The sequence below is a fragment of the Lemur catta genome, chromosome 13 (assembly GCF_020740605.2).
Source record: "Lemur catta isolate mLemCat1 chromosome 13, mLemCat1.pri, whole genome shotgun sequence".
NCBI classification, from domain to species: Eukaryota; Metazoa; Chordata; class Mammalia; order Primates; family Lemuridae; genus Lemur; species Lemur catta.
In genome coordinates this window covers 34,328,584-34,347,909 of record NC_059140.1, presented here as the reverse complement: position 1 = coordinate 34,347,909, position 19,326 = coordinate 34,328,584, and the positions used below count along the sequence as shown (strand labels likewise).

Genomic DNA, 19,326 nt, shown 5'->3' with positions numbered 1-19,326 from the left:
GCTTTCTTCTTCAGGGAAATCTTGAATTAATTTGGTACTGTGTGAAACAATGTTGAAATGCAGCTTGCATTCTCATTTTCCTAAAGGTGAAGCAATTCTTAATTTGAACAGGTCTCATTTATCAATCTTTTCCTTTACTTGAAGCTTTATCATCTACTGATAATTTTTCCTTTTTAATTTCAATTTCACTGTCTTTCAGGACCATCCTTGAATGTAACTGTCAATTTTAAACTTGCACACACATATTGAGCCAATTCACACTATTAACAGAATAAAGAACACATTCACACGATCTTATCAATACATGCAGGAAAAGTGTTTTATAGAATTCAAAATCCATTTATGATTAAAGTAGATCTTTAAATCTTAGGAACAATCTGTACAAGAATTCTCCAGCACACATCATACAAAATGAGAAAATGTTGAAAATTTTTTTGAGACGATAATGAATCCTTTCATTAAACATTTAATAAAAATCTTGGAGAGTGAAATTAGGTGAGGGAGGAAAAAAGAGAAAACGTCTAAGTGATGAAAATAAATAAGGCAATCATAAAGAAGAGATGACATAATTTTGTCATTCTTTGCATTATAATCAATACATAGTATGATTGCAATTATAGATAATAGAAAAATCTATCAAAGTTTTTGGAATTCATACATTATGTAGTAAGGTTACTGTGTACACAGAAAAAAAACTGTATGATTTTAAAACAATTAGAAATAATATAAAAGATGTCCTTTACAATATTAAGATTTCACATATCAATAAGTAATTGTAACAAAAGTATGTGTAGCAGACATATTTGTTTCCATATATCATACTCTCTTGGTCACCTCAAATATTAGCTGCAGTGGTGATGGATATAGTCTTGTGCACATAGACTAGGTTACACTTCAAATATGTACCATACTCTTTTTTCACTTTTCTGCCTCATAGTCTTCTTCAAAACTGTTAAGAACCTGCTCAGCTCTGACCCACTGGAGACCTTGACATGAAGAAGTATTCTAATCACTGACAAAATGTCTAAATAAATGAACAATTTCTGGTGTATTTATGGGCTAGACTCCCATTCCTCAGATGGACAACCTTGGCAGGATTCTGTTTGTTTTCCAAGTTCTTACAGAACCCCCATTGCCTATACCAGTAACTTCCATAATTCCTGCTTGCATTTACTTTTATCATTACCAGCCTCACCTTGCCCACTCCCTTGCCTCTCCTGCCAGGATTAACTCCCAAACATACTTTTTGCATTCAAGTCTTTTTTTGGTGGAACTTAACAGGTTTATTCTAAACCTGAAATGACAATTTAAGAGGCCAAATGTAGGCAAGATCCTCTAAAAGGAGAATAACAACATTGGAAACTTATGTTTGAATGTACTTTACTCTTTGTGGTCATTATGTTTAAGAAATTATTCATGGGATTTTTAGGTTTGGGATGAAAGTAAATTTCTTAATGAACATTTGTGTTTTAATTTGCTAGACATCTGGAGTACTGCTAATCTGGAATAGCTCAAAGAAGTTAAGATTCCCTGCATTACACTGATTGTGTGGATGCAGACTCCAAGTTCATGTGGGGGAAATGCCTTGATCATCAATTCTCAGAGACAACTATGTCCTTTTGTCTCCTCTTTTCCCTTAGTGGCAATTCATCTTTCTCTGCTATTTTTCTGTGGCATAGTGTGGGGTGGATTTTTTTATGTTCAAACTTAACCTGAGCTAAAATTGTGATAATTTTCCTGTTAGATTCTCATTATATGAAAGATCTATAAAGTTGACTTATAGTATGTTTCCTACACTAGATGATCAAGAAAACTAAAGCCCAGTGTTGACAGTACTGGCAAATTCCATAGCTGCATGAAGAGCTGGTTTAGTTTTCCTATGCATTGCTGATTTCTCTGTGTTTCTGTTTCCTCTGAATTGTACCCTGGTTGTTATGGTCAATCTTGTATAGTTTGTCTTTTTAAATATTTTAAAATACTTTGGAGCATTTAAATTTTTTTTGCCAGATTCTTCTGAATAATCTAGCCATTAACAGAAATAAAATGAATAATGTTCATTTTACATTTTGTGTGTTTGTTTGTTTTCTCAGGTTTATTCATCACCCTTCTTATTCTCTCATTTCTGGCGCAGAAGGCTTGAACCGTACCGACTATATTTTCCAGACTTCTTTTCCCTGAGCCTTCCTCTTGAGTTTGGATAACAGTAGGGACTAGCAGTAGAGAGTAAGAAGAAAGGAGAAAAAAAGGTATTTCTCTTCCTCTCCTCTCTTTTGAGTAGCATTTTTAATAAGTTACTACATCTCCTCCACAATTCTAGCTTCTGCCAGACAACCTGGCTCGTCAGCTCTTACAACATCACAAACTTTTTCTGACCCTTTAGTTCTAGGAGTACCAATGGCTTTTTGATATTGCTAATCTCTGAGTTATCTCACCATTCGTTTTCCTTTAGTTCTTCAACATCATTGTCACTAGTTTTCCATATTGAATTTCCTCTATTGTACTACCAGGTAGGACACCTTCCAAGGGTATTTCTTACTTATGCAGCCCTTATGTATTTCAGATAATCCCCAAGTGGTACATTTTTCTGATCTGTTACACTAAGCCCTGATAGTCATGCAGGTTTCAATTTCAAAGAGGTACCAAAAAGTTCCCACTACAATTCTTCAGAATTTTTCCTGTCAAGGTGAAAAGAAGAAACTAAAAGAAACCATAAAAAGAAGAAAAAATTCTCAAGAAGTGACTAGGCTTAAAAAAGAAAGATTACAGACCTAAGTCGCAGTGTCTATTTCTGCTGCTTTGCAGCTTATCTTGCAACTAAATCGAAGCAAGAAATATCAGCACGTTGTAGCAATATTGGAGTTATTTTCTGTTTTAATACACTGAAACTCTTAACAAAGCTTTCTACAGAAAATATGAATTTCTAAATTTATTAAGCCTAGAATCCCAGTGTTCACTGAAAACTAAAATATTAATATTATTTATCTAATATTTCTTAGCTTCCATTAAATTGTTTGTTTTTTCTTTATGATTCTTATCTGGATGTGACATTGTACATTATCATTCCATTAATGATCTTTGTGTATCTTCCTGTTTTTAGTTTGTTTACAATTTTCCAGGATAAATTTTAGCGAATCAACTTTGAATTATTTTTATGGTAAAATGATAATGTAAATTATGACAGAAGCTCCTTATGAAAGAGAAACCTGTTAGAACAATTTATGTTGTTGTTAATATTTTCAGAAGTGTTTTATAGTCATTAGTAAGCCATTTGATTTTTATATAGTTTCATAGCTTATGATTATACTGATCTTTTAAATATATTTTATTTTCCCAAATAACTCATTTTTTATTAAATTTTTCAATATTTGTAAAGACATAATAATAGCATATGTAGAAGTGTACCGACAATCAAAATAAACTGCAAAACTTGAATGATTAAGCTAAAATTTTAGGCTTAATTGTCTTATTTATAAAAAAGACAATGTGAAATTCAGGAAGATACAAATAGGTGACCAAAAACTTGTGTGACTGCTCAAAATATAGCAATAATTTATTCTCTTTTTCAAAGATAATATATAACTTAAAATTTTGGGTGGGCCAGACTTTTGGGGAAATGAATGGTCAAACATTATTTGTCCTCTTCATTCACTTTCATTCAGTAGCATGAAGATGCTATTGGTTTCAAATAACATGAAAGCCTCTAATGATGTTCTAGTCTTCTTTGGTTTTAGGTTAAGTGGCCTAGGCTGATGATAGCATTAGGAATGGCAGGTTAGATCTTTCCATGACACACATAAGGGAAGAAAACCATTATAAAAAGCTCTGTTTGTAGGATTAGAAGGCACTAATGTGCTACGATTAACTGTACTTTATATCATAGAATGGTTGCAGCCAACTTTTCCGCTCTAATTTCAGTATTTTTTAACATTATGTCAAATATAGCAGCATTATTAACATTTTTTATATTCTTAAAATGTTGGGGCATATTCTTTGTGTACTCTTTCTCAATTATAATCTAGATTTAAATGCTTTGTTTTTTCTGCTTAAAGAATTTTGATGTTTTATGAAACTTTTGAAAGAGTTGACATTTACTATTTTTATTCAAATTTATTGTAGTTTATTTTTTCATTTCACTGGTTTTGGATCTTATCTATATTATTATATTCTTTAGATTTATCCAGTCTTATCTTTCTAATTTCTTAAGGTGAAGGTTTCTTCTATATCAGAATAATAAAATAAATATTTAGAAAATTGTAGTTTATTTGCTCATGTATTTTATATACTAAATCCTTTTTTTTTTTAACTAAAATGTTATATAACATAGAAGAAGGACAGACTCAACTCTTTTCCTCTTCTAGCTTTCCTTTCTCAGTAATAGACTGGGCAAGGAAACACCTGTCAAGTCTCATCTAGACACACAAGACCACTGAAAGACTGAGATTTAAACAAAATGCTTTCCCCCCCCACCCCTTAGCACCCTATCAACAGGGGTCCATTATGATAACAGTGGACTACAGCTGAAAGAGTCACAAGGTGCAGTCTGTACTTAGGAAGGAATTTTTACAGAAATATAAACACAATGATGGATAAAAACAAACAAGCAAACAAGGATATTAGAAGAATTTGAAACCTCTGGCACCCATATCCACAGCAAAACTTAAACAGCCTAACTCCTAACAGATTAACATCAAATGTCATGCTGAAAATGAATTAATGACCTCTGTTTCTATTACACAATAATGTCTAATTATCAATAGAAAATTATATGGCATTGAAATAAGCAAGAGAAAACATAATATGAAGAAACAAAACAAACATCAGAAACAGGCTCAGATATGACACAGATTTTGGATTTATTAGCCAAAGAATTTGATATGATGAATACAGTTTTAATGAAAAAAGTGGGTAACATACAAGAACAGATGGATAATTAAAGAAGAGATGTGGGAATTCTAAGAAAGAATCAAACAGAATTAAAAGAGATAATTTAAAAATGCAAAAAAAATTAGAATGTCTTTGATGGGCTCTTTTGTCTATGGTAAAAGAAAATATCAGTGAATTTGAAGATATATCAATAGAAACTTCCAAAACTAAAATGGAAAGAGAAAAAATAATTTGAAACACACAACAGAATGTCCAAGAACTTTGGGTCAATGTCAAAAGAAGTAACACACAATTAATTGATTAATTGAAATACGAGAGAGAGAGAGAGAGAGAGAGAGAGAGAGAGAGAAGAAGAAAGAGAGAGAGATGGAGATGCTGACCAAGCAAGATGACGTACAAAAAATATCTAACTTAAGTATCCCATATTCAAATTGTAAAAAACAAAGAATGGATAAAATCTTGAAAAAAAAAGAAAACAGAAAGAAAAAAAAAAACTAGCCATAGAAGAAAAATAATGATAACATCAGACTTCTCATCAGAAACCATGTAAGCAAGAACAAAGTGAAGTAAAATATTTAAACTGTAAAAGAAAAAAAACTATCAATATAGAATTGTATATCCCATTAAATTATTATTCCATAGTGAAGGAAAAATAAAGACTTCCTCAAATAAAACCTGAAGGAATTCTTGCTGTGTCCTCACATGAGGGTGAGATGGAGAGAGCAAGCTCTGGTGTCTCTTTCTTTTCTTATAAGGGCATCAGCCCTATCACATTAGGGCCCCATTTTTATAGACTCATTTAACCATTATCACCTCATCACAGATCCTGTCTTCAAACAGAGTCACATTAGGGATTAGCATTTAAACATATAAATTTTAGGGGGGCACAAACACTCATTCCACAACAAACATAAATTCAGTAATGTAAAAAGAAAAATTATATGCCATGAACAATCATGATTTTTTGTCAGGTATGCAAAGTTGCCTCACCATTTGAAAATCAATTAATTTTAGACACCATATCAACAGAATAGAGAAAAATAATTACAAGAATATATCAAGCGATGTAAAAAAATCAACAAAAATTGAATACCAATTCAAGATTTAAAAAAATCACCTCAAGACAGAAGAAAATAAATAATAAAAATTAGAGTAGAAATCAATTAAATTAAAAAAATAAAATCAATACAGATGATCAATGAAAATAAAAGCTGTTTTTTTAAAAAAGATTAATAAAATTGACAAACCTCTTGCCAGGCTAACTAAGAAAAAAGAAAAGGAAGACACAAATTACTAACATTAGATAGGAAGAGGAAATATCACTGCAGATATTAAATATTAAGACATTAAATACTGCAAAAATCCCAAGGATATTAAAAGGATAGTAAACGAATAGTAAAGGAATATTATGAACAATTCTATGCTCCAAAATTTTATAACCTGGATAATATAAACCAATTTTTTGAAAGACACACTATCTTATAAAACGCTCAAGAAGAAATAGACAATCTGAATAGGCCTATACCTAGAAAATAAATTGAATCCATAGTTATTGGCAATTGTGCTATTAGATATTTACACAATTGCTTTGAAAACTAATATCCACAGAAAAACCCAAACCTATTTATAGCAGCTTTATTAATTATCATAAAAAATCGGAAACAATCAAATGTTCTTTAATAGGTGAATGAATAAAGTGTGGCAAATCTATACAATACGTATTACTTGGGGATTAAAAAGAAATGAGATATAAAACAATGAACATGTAGGAATCCTCACGGTTCTGCAGACCAGAAGCCTAAAATCACTAAAATGGGGTCAAAAATTAAGGTGTCTGCAAGCCTGTGATGCTTCCAGATTCTCTAGGGTAGAATTCACTCATTGCCTTTTCCTCCTACTGGGGGATGTCCAAATTGCTTGATTTGTGACCACATATTCCAATTTAAAACCAGAATCTTCAAATCTCTGTATGCTCCATTCTCACATCACCTCTTCTGTGTGTTATCAAATCTCTTGGTCTCCTCCACATAAAAGGTTTATGTGATTGCATTTATACTGCCCTGATAGTACAGAATGACCTCATGATTTCAAGATTTTAATTTAAAAGCATCTTCCAGTCTTTGCCATATAGGAAACATTTACAGGTTCCAAAGATTAAGACTACATATCTTTGGGGACATTGTCTAGCCTACTACAGTCCACTGTTATTCAGCTATAATTTTGGATACATGACGTTATATAATTGCCAAAACCTATATGGAACTTTACAGCACAGAGTAAATCTATGTATTTGTGATACATATGTATATATATATATATATATATATATATATAAAATTATACTTAATATTTGTTACATATATAATTATATTTATATTTGTTATATATAATCACATATAATTATATTTACATTTGATATATATATATATAATTTAAGAGATCAGAAAATAACAGGAAGAAATGCAGACTATGATAAGAGAATCTAACTATACCTCAAATGTAAGAATAACCCTTACTAAAGAGGGAGGTGAGAAAATGTGCTGACCTAAATTCCTTTGGAAATGAGTGGGGATTATAAAATTAAATGATGAAGGACCTAGACATAATCTCTGTATCATACAAATGTACTATATTACTGTAAAATATTCATAATAGTTGCAACTGAGTGCATGTTATATAGTAATGCTGTACTGTATTCTCAATTTTTATGTAAATTTAAAACTGTTCTAAAACATAATGTCTTTTAAAAAATTATCAACTGCAGAATACACCATCTTTTAAAGTGCACCTAACATATGTTATCTTTAACAAAAATTAAGCACATTCTGGCCCATAACACAAGTTTTAACAAATTTCAAATGACTCAACTCATGTTTACCACTGGAAAATTAAGTTGGAACTCTATGAAAAAAAGAAAATTACAAAGTTTCCAAATGTTTCTAAATAACAAGATGAATTTCTAAAATCTCATGGGCCAAAGAAGAAATCAAATTAGAGTTAATGAAATATCTTGAGCTAAAGGTTAATAATAATTCAACATATGAAAACATAGTGTATTATTTAAAAAGACGATTTAAAATTATTAAAAAGAAAGCAAAATCTTACCCAAGTTTCCCAAATCAAAATACCAAAAAAAGGAAATTTAATTAAAAATGGTAGGAAAAAATGAATGAATAAAAATCAATAAAATTTAAAACTGACACAAAATAGAGAAACTCCATAAAGCCAAATTCAGTTAATAGAAAAGATTAATAAGAGTGATGAGCCTTGAGAAATGTTAATAAAAAGAAAGAAAACTCAAATTAAAAATGCCAAAATTAAAAAGGGAAATGCAGAATCCTATGACCATTGAATAAAAAAAGAGATGATATTATGAAAAACCTTTTCAAAATTAATTTGTTAATTTAGGCAAAATTGTTAAATTCCTTTAAGAAAAATATTATCATATGTGAAAAAAGAAGATATGGAAAATCTACATATTTATATATTTATTAACATATTTGAATGCATAATTCAAAACTTTCACACACACACAAAACATATATATATATGCCTGCCTAGAAGGCTTCACTGGTGCATCATTTCACACATTTGAAGAAAATATAAATCATATATTATATTTACATCCTTCAAAGGAAAGAAAACAGACTCTCTAAATCGATGTCATGACACCACAATAATATTGATATCAAAACCTGACTAGATAGTACAGTATTGTATTTTTCAAAGATATAGATGCAAAAAATCCTAAATAAAATATTAAGAAAAATGGAGATTCTTTTGTAAATTCAAGGTTGTTTTTAACATTAAAAAAAAAGAATGTTTTTGTTGCCTGTGCTTTTGAAGACTTAGTCATGAATTCTTCACCTAGCCTTGACCAATGTCCAGAAGAGTTTGCCCTAGGTTTTCTTTTAATATTTTTGTACTTTCCTATAATAAATTTAATTCTTTAATCCATCTGGAGCTGAATTTTGTATATGATGAGAGATAGGGATCCAGTTTCATTCTTCTGCATATAGTAATCCAATTTTTCCAACAACATTTATTGAAAAGAGTATTTTTCCCCACTGGATGTTTTTGTCAACTTTATCAAAGATCAGTTGGCTGCAATTACGTGGCTTTTTGTCTGGGTTCTCTATTCTGGTTCATTGATCTATGTGTCTATTTTTATATCAACACCATGCTATTTTGCTAGTATAATTTGCCTTATCGTATAATTTGAAGTGAGCCAATGGGATGCTTCCAGCATTGTTCTTTTTGTTCGAGATTGCTTTGGCTATTCAGGCTTTGTTTTGGTTCCATATGAACTTTAGAGTTTTTTTTTCCAATTCTGTGAAAAACAACATTGAGATTTTGATAGGGATTGAATTGAACCTGTAAGTTGCTTATTCAGTAGAGTCATTTTAGCAATATTAATTCTTTTGATCTATGAGCATGGGCAGCTTTTTCATTTGATTCTGTAATCCACAATTTATTTCATCAGAATTTTGTAGTTTTCCTTGTAGAGCTCTTTCATCTCCTTGGTTAGATACATCCCTAGGTATTTAATTTTTCTGAAACTACTGTAAATAGGATTGCCACCTTGATTTGTTTCTCAGCTAGATTGTTGTTGGTGTATAACTGATTTCTGTACATTGATTTTACATCCTGAAACTTTACTGAGTTCATGTATCAAATCTAAGAGGTTTTTTTGGTGGACTCTAGGGTTTTCTAGATATAAAATTGTAACATCAGTGAACAGGGACAACATGACTTCCTCTTTTCCAGTTTGGATGCTTTTTATTTTTTTCTCTTGCCTGATTGCTCTACTGAGGACTTCCAGTACTATGTTGAATTAAGAGTTGGCGAAAGCAGCCATCCTTGTCTTATTCCAGTTCTCGGGGGAGATGCTTTCAACTTTTCCCTGTTAAGTATGATGTTGGCTGTGGGTTTGTTATACACAGACTTTATTATTTTGAGGTATAGTCCTTCAATGCCTAGTATGTTGAGAATTTTTATCATGAAGGGATGCTGAATTTTACCAAATGCTTTTTCTATGTCTGGTGAGATTGATAATATGTTTTTTTCCTTAATTCTGTTTACGTAATATATCACATTTATTGATTTGCATATGTTAAACCATTTTTGCATCCCTGGTATAAAACCCATTTAATCATGTGTATTATATTTTTAATGTGCTGTTGGGTTTTATTTACTAGTATTTTGTTGAGGAACTTTTGCATCTATGTTGATCAGAGGTATTGGTCTCTAGTTTTCTCTTTTTGTTCTGTCCTTGTCTGGTTTTGGAATCAGGGTGATACTAGTCTCAGAATGAATTGGGGGGAGTTCCTTCTCTCCTCAGTTTTTTGGAACAGTTACGGGATGATTGGTATTAGCTCTTCTTTGTATATTAGAATTCGGCTTTGAGTCCATCTAGTCCTGAAATTTTTTGGTTGGGAGATTTTTTTATTACTAATTCAATCTCATTATTTGTCCATTAAAGAGTTCTGTTTCCTCCTGGTTCAACCTTGGGAGGTTGTATTTTTCTATTTCCTTCAGGTTTTCTAGTTTGTCAGTATACAGTTGTTCATAATAGTCCCTAATAATCTTTTGTATTTCTGTGGTGTTAGTTTTATGTTTCCTTTTACATTTCCAATTCTGTTTATTTGGATCTTTTCCCTTCTTTTCTTGGTTAGTCTAACTAATGGTTTATTGATTTTTGTTTACCTTTTCAAAGAACAAAAATTTTTTTTTGTTGATCCTTAGTATTATTTTTTGGTCTCTATTTCATTAGTTCTGCTCTGATCTTTGTTATTTCTTTTCTTCTGCTAACTTTATTGGTTTGTTCTTGTTTTTCTAGTTCCTCAGGGTGCAACTTAATTAAACTAAAAAGCTTCTGTACAGCAAAAGAAATAATCAACATAGTGAACAGACAACCTACAGAATGTGAGAAAATATATGCAAACTATACATCCACCAGGGAAATAACATCCAAAATTTACAACGAACGCAACAACAACAAAAAAACCAATTAACCTCATTAAAAAGTGGGCTAAGAACATGAATAGACCTCTTTCAAAAGAAGATAAATGGCTAACAAGCATATGAAAAAATGTTCAACATCATTAATCATCAGAGAAATGCAAAATTTAAACCACGATGAGCTATCATTTTATACCAATCAGAATGACTATTATTAAAAAGATAAAAAAAATAACAGATGTTGACAAGGATGTGAAGAAAAGGAATGTCATGTACACTGTTGGTAGGAAAGTAAATTAGTACAATCTCAATGGAAAGCACTACAGAGATTTCTTAAGGAACTAAATAGAACCACCACGTGATCCAGCAATTTCACTTCTGGGTATCTACCCAAAAGAAAATAAATAATATATAAAAAAGATATTTGCATTCTTATATTTATCACAGCAATATTCATAATAGAAAATATATGAAATCAACCTAAGTGTCCACTAACAAGTATTTGTATAAAGAAAATGTGGTAATGTACCCAATGGAATACTATTCAGCTGTAATAAAAATAATGAAATCATGTTTTTTGCAGCAACATGGATGAAACTGGAGGCCATTATCTTAAGTGAAACAACTTAGACACAGAAACACAAATACTGCATGTTCTCACTTACAAAGGGGACTTAAGTAATGGGTAAAAATGGAAGCAGAGTATAGAATGATGGACAGGGGAAACTTGAAGGTGTTGGGGGTGGAAGGAGATGGATAACGGGACATTGCTTGGTGGCTACAAGGTGTGTTGCTTCAGTGATATATGCACTGAAAGGCCTAACTTTTACCACAATGCAATATATCAATGTAACAAAATTGCACTTGTATCTCACAAATACATACAGATAAAAAATAAATGGGAAAAATGAATGCATTTAACCATAATAAAAACTAAAGCAGAGAAAATGTTTAATGATATTCAAAGCCTGTTCCTGATAAAAACTTTTGCCAATTGAAGAGGCCAGCTTCAGGCACAAACTCAATGTGTGATAATTTAGACCCAATCTTAGGCAATTTCAAAAGCCTTGCATTGCAAGCAAATAGTACAGGGTGTCATTTATACCTTTTATACTAAATGTTCATAGATGTTCCTGAATAGTAGTTTCTTCACTTGCTCTTCACCCTTGGTACCATTTCCAGAGGTTTCAACAGTTTTGTTTGTTGGTTTGTTGTTTTTACCAGTATCCCTGGGATCACTGGAAGTGATCACTAGTGTCACTGGTTTTGGGTCCCTGGGGCTCTTTGTTATGTCACATGTAGATCATTAATTCTGTTTGCATGGGCTTCTAAGATGCTGCTTCAGAAACATAGATGGGAGAGAATGTCACGTTGTAACTACCGATTCAATTATCAAAGTTAAGATAAGGAAATCACAAATACCTTAAAGAAAATAAATGTTGATCTTATTGATATTCAGAAAGAGAAAGTTACATTTAGCCTACTACAGATAAAGCCCTGACACTAGAATGAAGCTCTAGATTTGACTTCATAAAAAACTAAACAATGCTCTTCTCTGAAAATGATAAAAATAAAAGGCAATTAGGTGAGCATATCAGCACAAATGTGTCAAACCAGGCACTGACAGCTAAGATAGTAAATTGTGCTCAAAATTAGAGAAAAAAAAATCTTTAACATTCCAGGGAAAGAGTGGACAAACTACTTGATCAGATTATTCAAATAATAAACAAAAAATACTAAAAATTATATAAAGACACATTCTCCACTTTCATGTAATTTATAGGTACACAGTGAAGGCAAGTAGTTTTCAGTGCCATCTCTAGTGCTTTATACATATTGTTGTTCTAACATAGGCTACATTAACATTTGTCCTATACTTTTCATTTACCATAGCTATTTGTATCCAGTTACTAAAAAAGTCATTCTGAGGATTAAGGGAGACCCCTTAAGTGAAAAAGAAGGTAACTATCTAGAAAAGCAAATAAAAGTCATAAAGGAAAAAAAGAAAAATAGTATTGGCAAGAAATATAACAATAAGGACTATTCTCTTGGTGGAGGCAGGCATGTTTTTACAAGTTTTGTGAAGAACAAACAAGGCAGCTGAGTGCAGCTGAAAGCTACTGCAAACCCTAGGGATTCCAAGAGCAGATCAAAATTTTAATTCTGAGATGATAGGAATTAAAATTAATCACCTAGTGAGCATAAGGAAAAGACAGAAATTCAAATTTGTAAAACTGCAGCTACCTCTAATGAGAAAAAGGCCACATTCATGTGGAGAGAAGAAAGAGGTTTTGTCAGTTTTTACTTACAGAACTTGAATTAGATCCAAATGCAGATTAAACCTATTAAAATTTTATTATACAAAGGTTTTTCCAGAATGATGTTATAGGCATAACTAATAGTTTTTTATTATATCTAAGAAAAATTAAATATTCCTAATAATCATTATTAAAACTATAGTTGCCTCCTTGAATGTTCATTGTGTGTCAAGCTTGGCATTTGCAAATGATTATACAAAATATCATTTAGCCTTCACAATTTCTCTACGAGGCAGGTAATTTTATTCTAACATATAACAAATGAGATTATGAGAGATTAAATAATTTGTATAATATTCCAGAGATATTTGTATAATAAATCAAGTATAGTGATACATATCTTGATCATGTACTTTTAAACAATGAAGGAATACATTTATTTTCCAAATAAATAATTGAAATGATATAATTGTTTTACCACATGATCTATGTGACATTTCCAATCAGCAGGGATGAAAATGGAGTACACAATTGAAGAAAGTAGCTAGGCTTTGAGGGAACAAAAGAAAAAAAAACCTGGAACCTTCTAATTACAACAGAATAAAATCCTGATGAAACTAGATTTAGATGTCCACTAACAGCATTAAAATCTTTTAAGAGCATGGACAATTTCTCTTATATTCTTGATACATGTAAAATATTTTCAATTTTGGCACAATCTTCAAATACCAAGAAGGTAGAATTTTTAAAAAACTGACTACAAAATTAAAATGTCTGTATATCCAATATGTATAAACAAAATTCTAACTCAAAACAAAAAATACATATATGCCTGCAGAAATATGACAAATATGTAGCAATCCAAAAATATTATGTGCAGTATATAAACAAGTAGCTATAAAATAGACATATATAGTAATTAAATATGTGAAGATTGCGTCAACATCACTTATAAATAGGGCTAAAATAAAAATAAATAAAATGTTTCTTTTTATATGAGATAAGTGATATACAAGATTTAAAAATATCACGACCCTTACATATGGTGTTGGTGGATAATTAAATAGTTGTAATCTATTTGGTATATACTTTATAATAACTTTCAAAATGAAAATGCAAGAACAATTTTATATAGCTCTTATTTTGATTGGAAGTGTCCTAAAAATGTGTGCAAAAACTTATTGCAACATTTTTTGTGTTAAAAAAATAGCATGAGTAATATTTAATAAGGAATGGAATAAATACAGTGTGTGTCATAAATAAAATGGTGTTGAAAAGACACAGGTAGATCTGTATGTGGGATATGAAAAAATATGTGGTCTCAACTACTAAGCTACACCCAAGTTAGAAAAAAGAGGGTAGAACCCTAATACTTGGAATATTTTCTGGAAGATTATATAAGAAATTTAATCACAAACACACACGGTCTTGAAGAATCAAACAGGAGTTGCAAGGAAGAAACAATTATAATTATTTTTAAATCTTGGCAATATTTAAATTTTAATCATGAGATACCCTTTGTTAAATACTTAGGTATCAAAAAAAGTATTACCATCATCAACATGTAAACAACTTACTTGCCTTCAGAAATTGTAAAGATATTTTTCTAAAAAAGTATATCTGTCTTTATCTATCTACTATTTACCTTTTTAATCTACCTACTTATTTATAATTTTAATTTTTTTTTCTTTTCTTCCTTGGCATGATAAGTACCTACTTAGCTATTTAAATGTAGAGGTGTCCAACGCACTCGTCATGTAGGCATACACCCATCCCCTCTGGGGAATGGTCATGCTTGAAGGTGCAGACTCGGGGAGGTGGGGGGGGGGAGGGGATGGAGGTATGAATACATGATGAGTGCCAGGCGCACTGTCTGGAGAATGAGAATGGACGCGCTTGGGACTCTGACTCGGGGGGATGGGCAGGACAAGGACAATGTATATGACCTGAACTTATGTACCCCCATGATGAGCTGAAATAAAAAAAAAAATAAAATAAAATAAATGTAGAGGTGTCAATTTTAAAAATAAAAATTTATAAATTGCATATTAAAAATATATTCTATAATTTATAGAAAAATTGACTTTTCTATTTTTATAATGTAGCTATTTTGAATATTTTTCAAAATATTTAAATATATAATATTACATGTTGAAATAAAATGTTTTCTTAAAATTATCAATTTTATTGATTTTAATAGATTTTATTAATAATCAAAGTTAAATTGTTAATTATACTATCAAGTCTATGGCACTCTCTAGGTTAAAATGTTGAATCCATCGAAATTTAATGATTATTAATTTAATCAACAATAAACCTACCCATGTACAATACAACAATAAAAACACAGAGAACCATTGCTTTCTTTACCCAGCTTCAGTATACTTAAAAAGAATCACTGCTTAACTATTCTGTTTTGTTGAAACAACTATATGGTACAAATAGCTGTTTGTATCCTTCCATAATGAAGGTGTCAACAGAAATCAATATAATCTGTTATCTCCTGTTCAAGAATTAGTTTAAATCTGTTAATTAAAAAGTTAATTAAATCCGTAGGTACTGCATGTGTTACATACAAGGCCATTCATAATTTGTGAAATAATTATTCTATGTCATTTATAAAGAAAACCAGTTTTGATTACCTATTAAGATTTGCATTTTTAGCATTTAATGTGACAAACATCAAAAAGAATTAGAAGTTGCTTTAACAATATCTGATATGGTAATATTATTTTTCTTTTTTTCTTTTTGAGACAGAGTCTAACTCTGTCACCCCAGCTAGAGCATAGTAGCATTATCATAGCTCACTGCAACCTCAAACTCCTGAGTTCAAGCGATCCTCCTGCCTCTGCCTCCCGGAGTAGCTGGGACCACTACCAGCACATGCCACCACGCCTGGGTAATTTTTTCTATTTTTTGGTGGAGACAGGGTCTTACTTTTGTTCAGGCTGGTTTTGAACTCCTGACCTCATGTAATCCTCCCCCCTTGGCCTCCCAGAGTGCTTGGATTACTACAGGCGTGAGCCACCATGCCTGGCCGGATAATGGTAATATTTCTAAAAAGTTTCTAGAAATTTAACTTTAAAAATTTATAGAATAGATGAAAGCCACAATTTCTTTGTTATATAATTTGTACATTTTTGTGAAAACACATTACTTCTCTAAGTTGTAAATACTTTTGAACACAATGTTTTTTTCTATCACTAGCGAAGATTTAATACTAATTCACTTTAGCAATATTAATAATTTTTTCTTTATGGGGCTTTGGATGATCCAAAAGCAATAAATCAGAGAAATGATTAGGGAATAAGATAAGAATTGGATAAGCATTATCCTTCATCCTTACTGTTTGGAATCTACCAGGAATCAACTTTTACATTTCTTCAAGTTACCTAATTTTCAAAACCTTATCTTTCACATTTGCTTAAAAATCTGCCAAGTTTTTGACTTAATATTTTTATACCACGTTGCCACACACAATCAGTATCAAGCAATAATCACTAACAACCTTTATTCTCAGAATTGCTTATCATGTGTTTTGTCTGCCTCCCAAGTTATTACAGGTTAGTTTTATTAACTGTTTGCCAGTGCATAAAATTAAAAACTTACCTTCCAGCTTAAGGTATTCATTTTTTTTCCTGCCCATAATCTGACTGTTAGGCTACTATAACACATTTTAAGTATTTCTTACAAAAACAGCCCACAAATGATACTATATTATACACTTTTTAGGATAGAATAGAGAATTGGGGGGCAATCTTTTAGTGATTTATGAAAACAAAGGTTTGTTTTTAGTTCATCTTTTATATGTTACATAGTTCAGCAGACTTTTTGCCTCCAAAGTTGCCTAAGAACCCAGGCTGATGAAGGCTTTAAAATAATGTAGCTGTACCATATAGAAAATAATTCCTTCACGGTTAGAAGAAAATAAATCCTTGATTTTAAAAAATCTACCCGAACACCAAAGCTTTCCTACTTTAGATTTTTGATCACATCAGTAAAATTCCAGTCCTCTCTGTTCCTTCAAATCCAGGATCACATGTCATGTACTGTGCATTTTTTTCTTAAAATCATAGTTCTTGTCATGTATGTGTCATGCATCAGTCAAATGTTGTTGCTTTATAGCACTCCAGCAATTATTACCAAAGAAATTCTCTCTCATAATTTATGACAATTGAGCAAGCTGGTGGTTGTTTCTTTCTTTCTTTCTTTTTTTTTTTTTTTCTGGGACACGGTATTTTTATTAAACACACACATACTTTCAGGAGATAAAGCAAAGAACTAAAACATGACTATAAATGATTGGTCATTCCAAAACTTACAAGGATAAATACTATAAACATAATGAATGCAATTAAACTTCAGATAACCAAACTAAATATATGTTGTCCTACCCTCAGTAAAAGGCAAACATAAAAAAATTAAAAACACAAATGGAAAAAACAAAACTTTTCAATGTGCAGGAAACACCAGGAGTGTTTTTTGGCCAGGTGCAGTGGTGCACACCTGTAATCCCAGCACTTTGGGAGGCTGAGGCAAGAGGATAGCTTGAGGCCAGGAGTTCAAGACCATCCTGTACAACACAGCGAGACCCTGTCTCTACAAAAAATAAAAAAAAAATTAGCCAGGCACAGTAGCATGTGCCTGTGGTCTGAGCTATTCAGGAGGCTGAAGTGGAAGGATCCCTGGAGCTCAGAAATTCAAGGCTGTAGGGAGCTATGATTGTGCCACTGTACATCAGCCTGAACAACAGACTGAGGACTTGTCTCTTTTTAACAAAAATTATATAAGTATGTGTGTATGTATTTTAAGACTAGTCAAGTGTAGTAGTGAGAAGGAGGGAAAGAGTTGAACAAAGAGTGTTCAACTCTGTGACTGTGAACAATTGAGATAACCTACTACCTTCGGACCTGCCGAAACCCTGTCTCTTAAGGAAAAACAAAAAACAAGAAGAAAGAAAAGAAAAAAAAAGAAAAGAAATGAAACACCAAAGTGTTTTAGATTAGCTGGTCTTAAGCCTGACCCAGGCCTGGAGATTCTGATTCAGCTGGTCTGGTAAAGGGCATAGAAATCTTTTTTTTTCTTTTTTTTTTTTTTTTTAAGATACTCGATGACCCTGATGATCAGTGAGGTCTGAAAGCTGCTATCTTAAACAACACAGACAAATATAAGGCTTATATAAATTTGGCTTGTATTAAGGCTAGTACGCCTTGTATAGCAAAGGCACTTACATTGAGCTTGAAGAATACTGAATCATCTTCTAAGGTTAGAAGATACTGATAAAACTTCTTTCACGAGGCCAAGAGTAGTTCTCAAGTGAGGGTCACAATGTATCAGGAAAGGCTGGTTTTCTTTCTTTCTTTTCTGGTTTTTTTTTTTTTTTTTTTTTTTTTGTGAGAGACAGGGTCTCGCTATGTTGACTAGGCTGGTCTTGAACTCCTGACCTGAAGCAATCTTCCTGCCTCAGCCTCCCACCGTTCTGGGATTACAGGTGTGAGCCACTGTGTTCGGCCCCATGGAAAAGCAAGTTTTAAATATTATCCCAGAGGGCTGACAATACCCCAAACCAAATAGGAAAAGATGAGCATCACGATGCTGGGTGACGGGTAGTGTAATGCAAAGTTGGTTACCTTCTCAGAGTGCAGTGGAGACAGAAGCCCCGAGCTGTTGGTTGAGGGACTCCCGTTTTAAGAGGGTCAGTACTTACCAGGATCTCTCCAGTCTGGGAGCCGCCGCTGGCCCTGCCGATCTTGATGGGCACCAGCTGTAGTGAGAGCGTCTCTGGGTAAGGGACAGGACTTTCGCCCACACATTCCTCAACACTGTCTCTCACAACCTTTGTATCACAAACCATAGGAAACGGTTTATATATCTCAAATATTAGGTCTACTGCTTTAGTCACAGCGTTCTCTTTCGAATCCCATAGGGCCCCGTACTCCCTCAGAGCATGGCCGTGGTTCTGTGTCACCAGCAGCTCTAAAGTCTTGCCCAGGAAGTTCCATCAGGACAGGGATTTGCCGGTTCGGCTGACCACGCAGGCCGCTGTCTAGCTCGGTGCGAGGCGTTAACTAGAGCATTAGGAGGCGCTCCATAAACATGGGACTGAAAGCAAGGAAACAGTTTCTCAAGGAGGATGATTTCATTGGCTTAATAGTTCAGCCAAGAAAGGGAAGAGGTATCCGTGGTCACTCGTGAAGCCACCAGCTCCTTCCGCGGGGTGGCT

The 19,326-nt window shown here is 32.3% G+C and overlaps 1 pseudogene; it reads right to left on the bottom strand.

Moving 5' to 3' along the window:
- The window catches only part of LOC123649067, a 136,575-nt pseudogene extending 117,618 nt beyond the window's left edge, over positions 1–18,957 (bottom strand).
- Between the last annotated feature and the right edge of the window lie 369 nt (positions 18,958–19,326).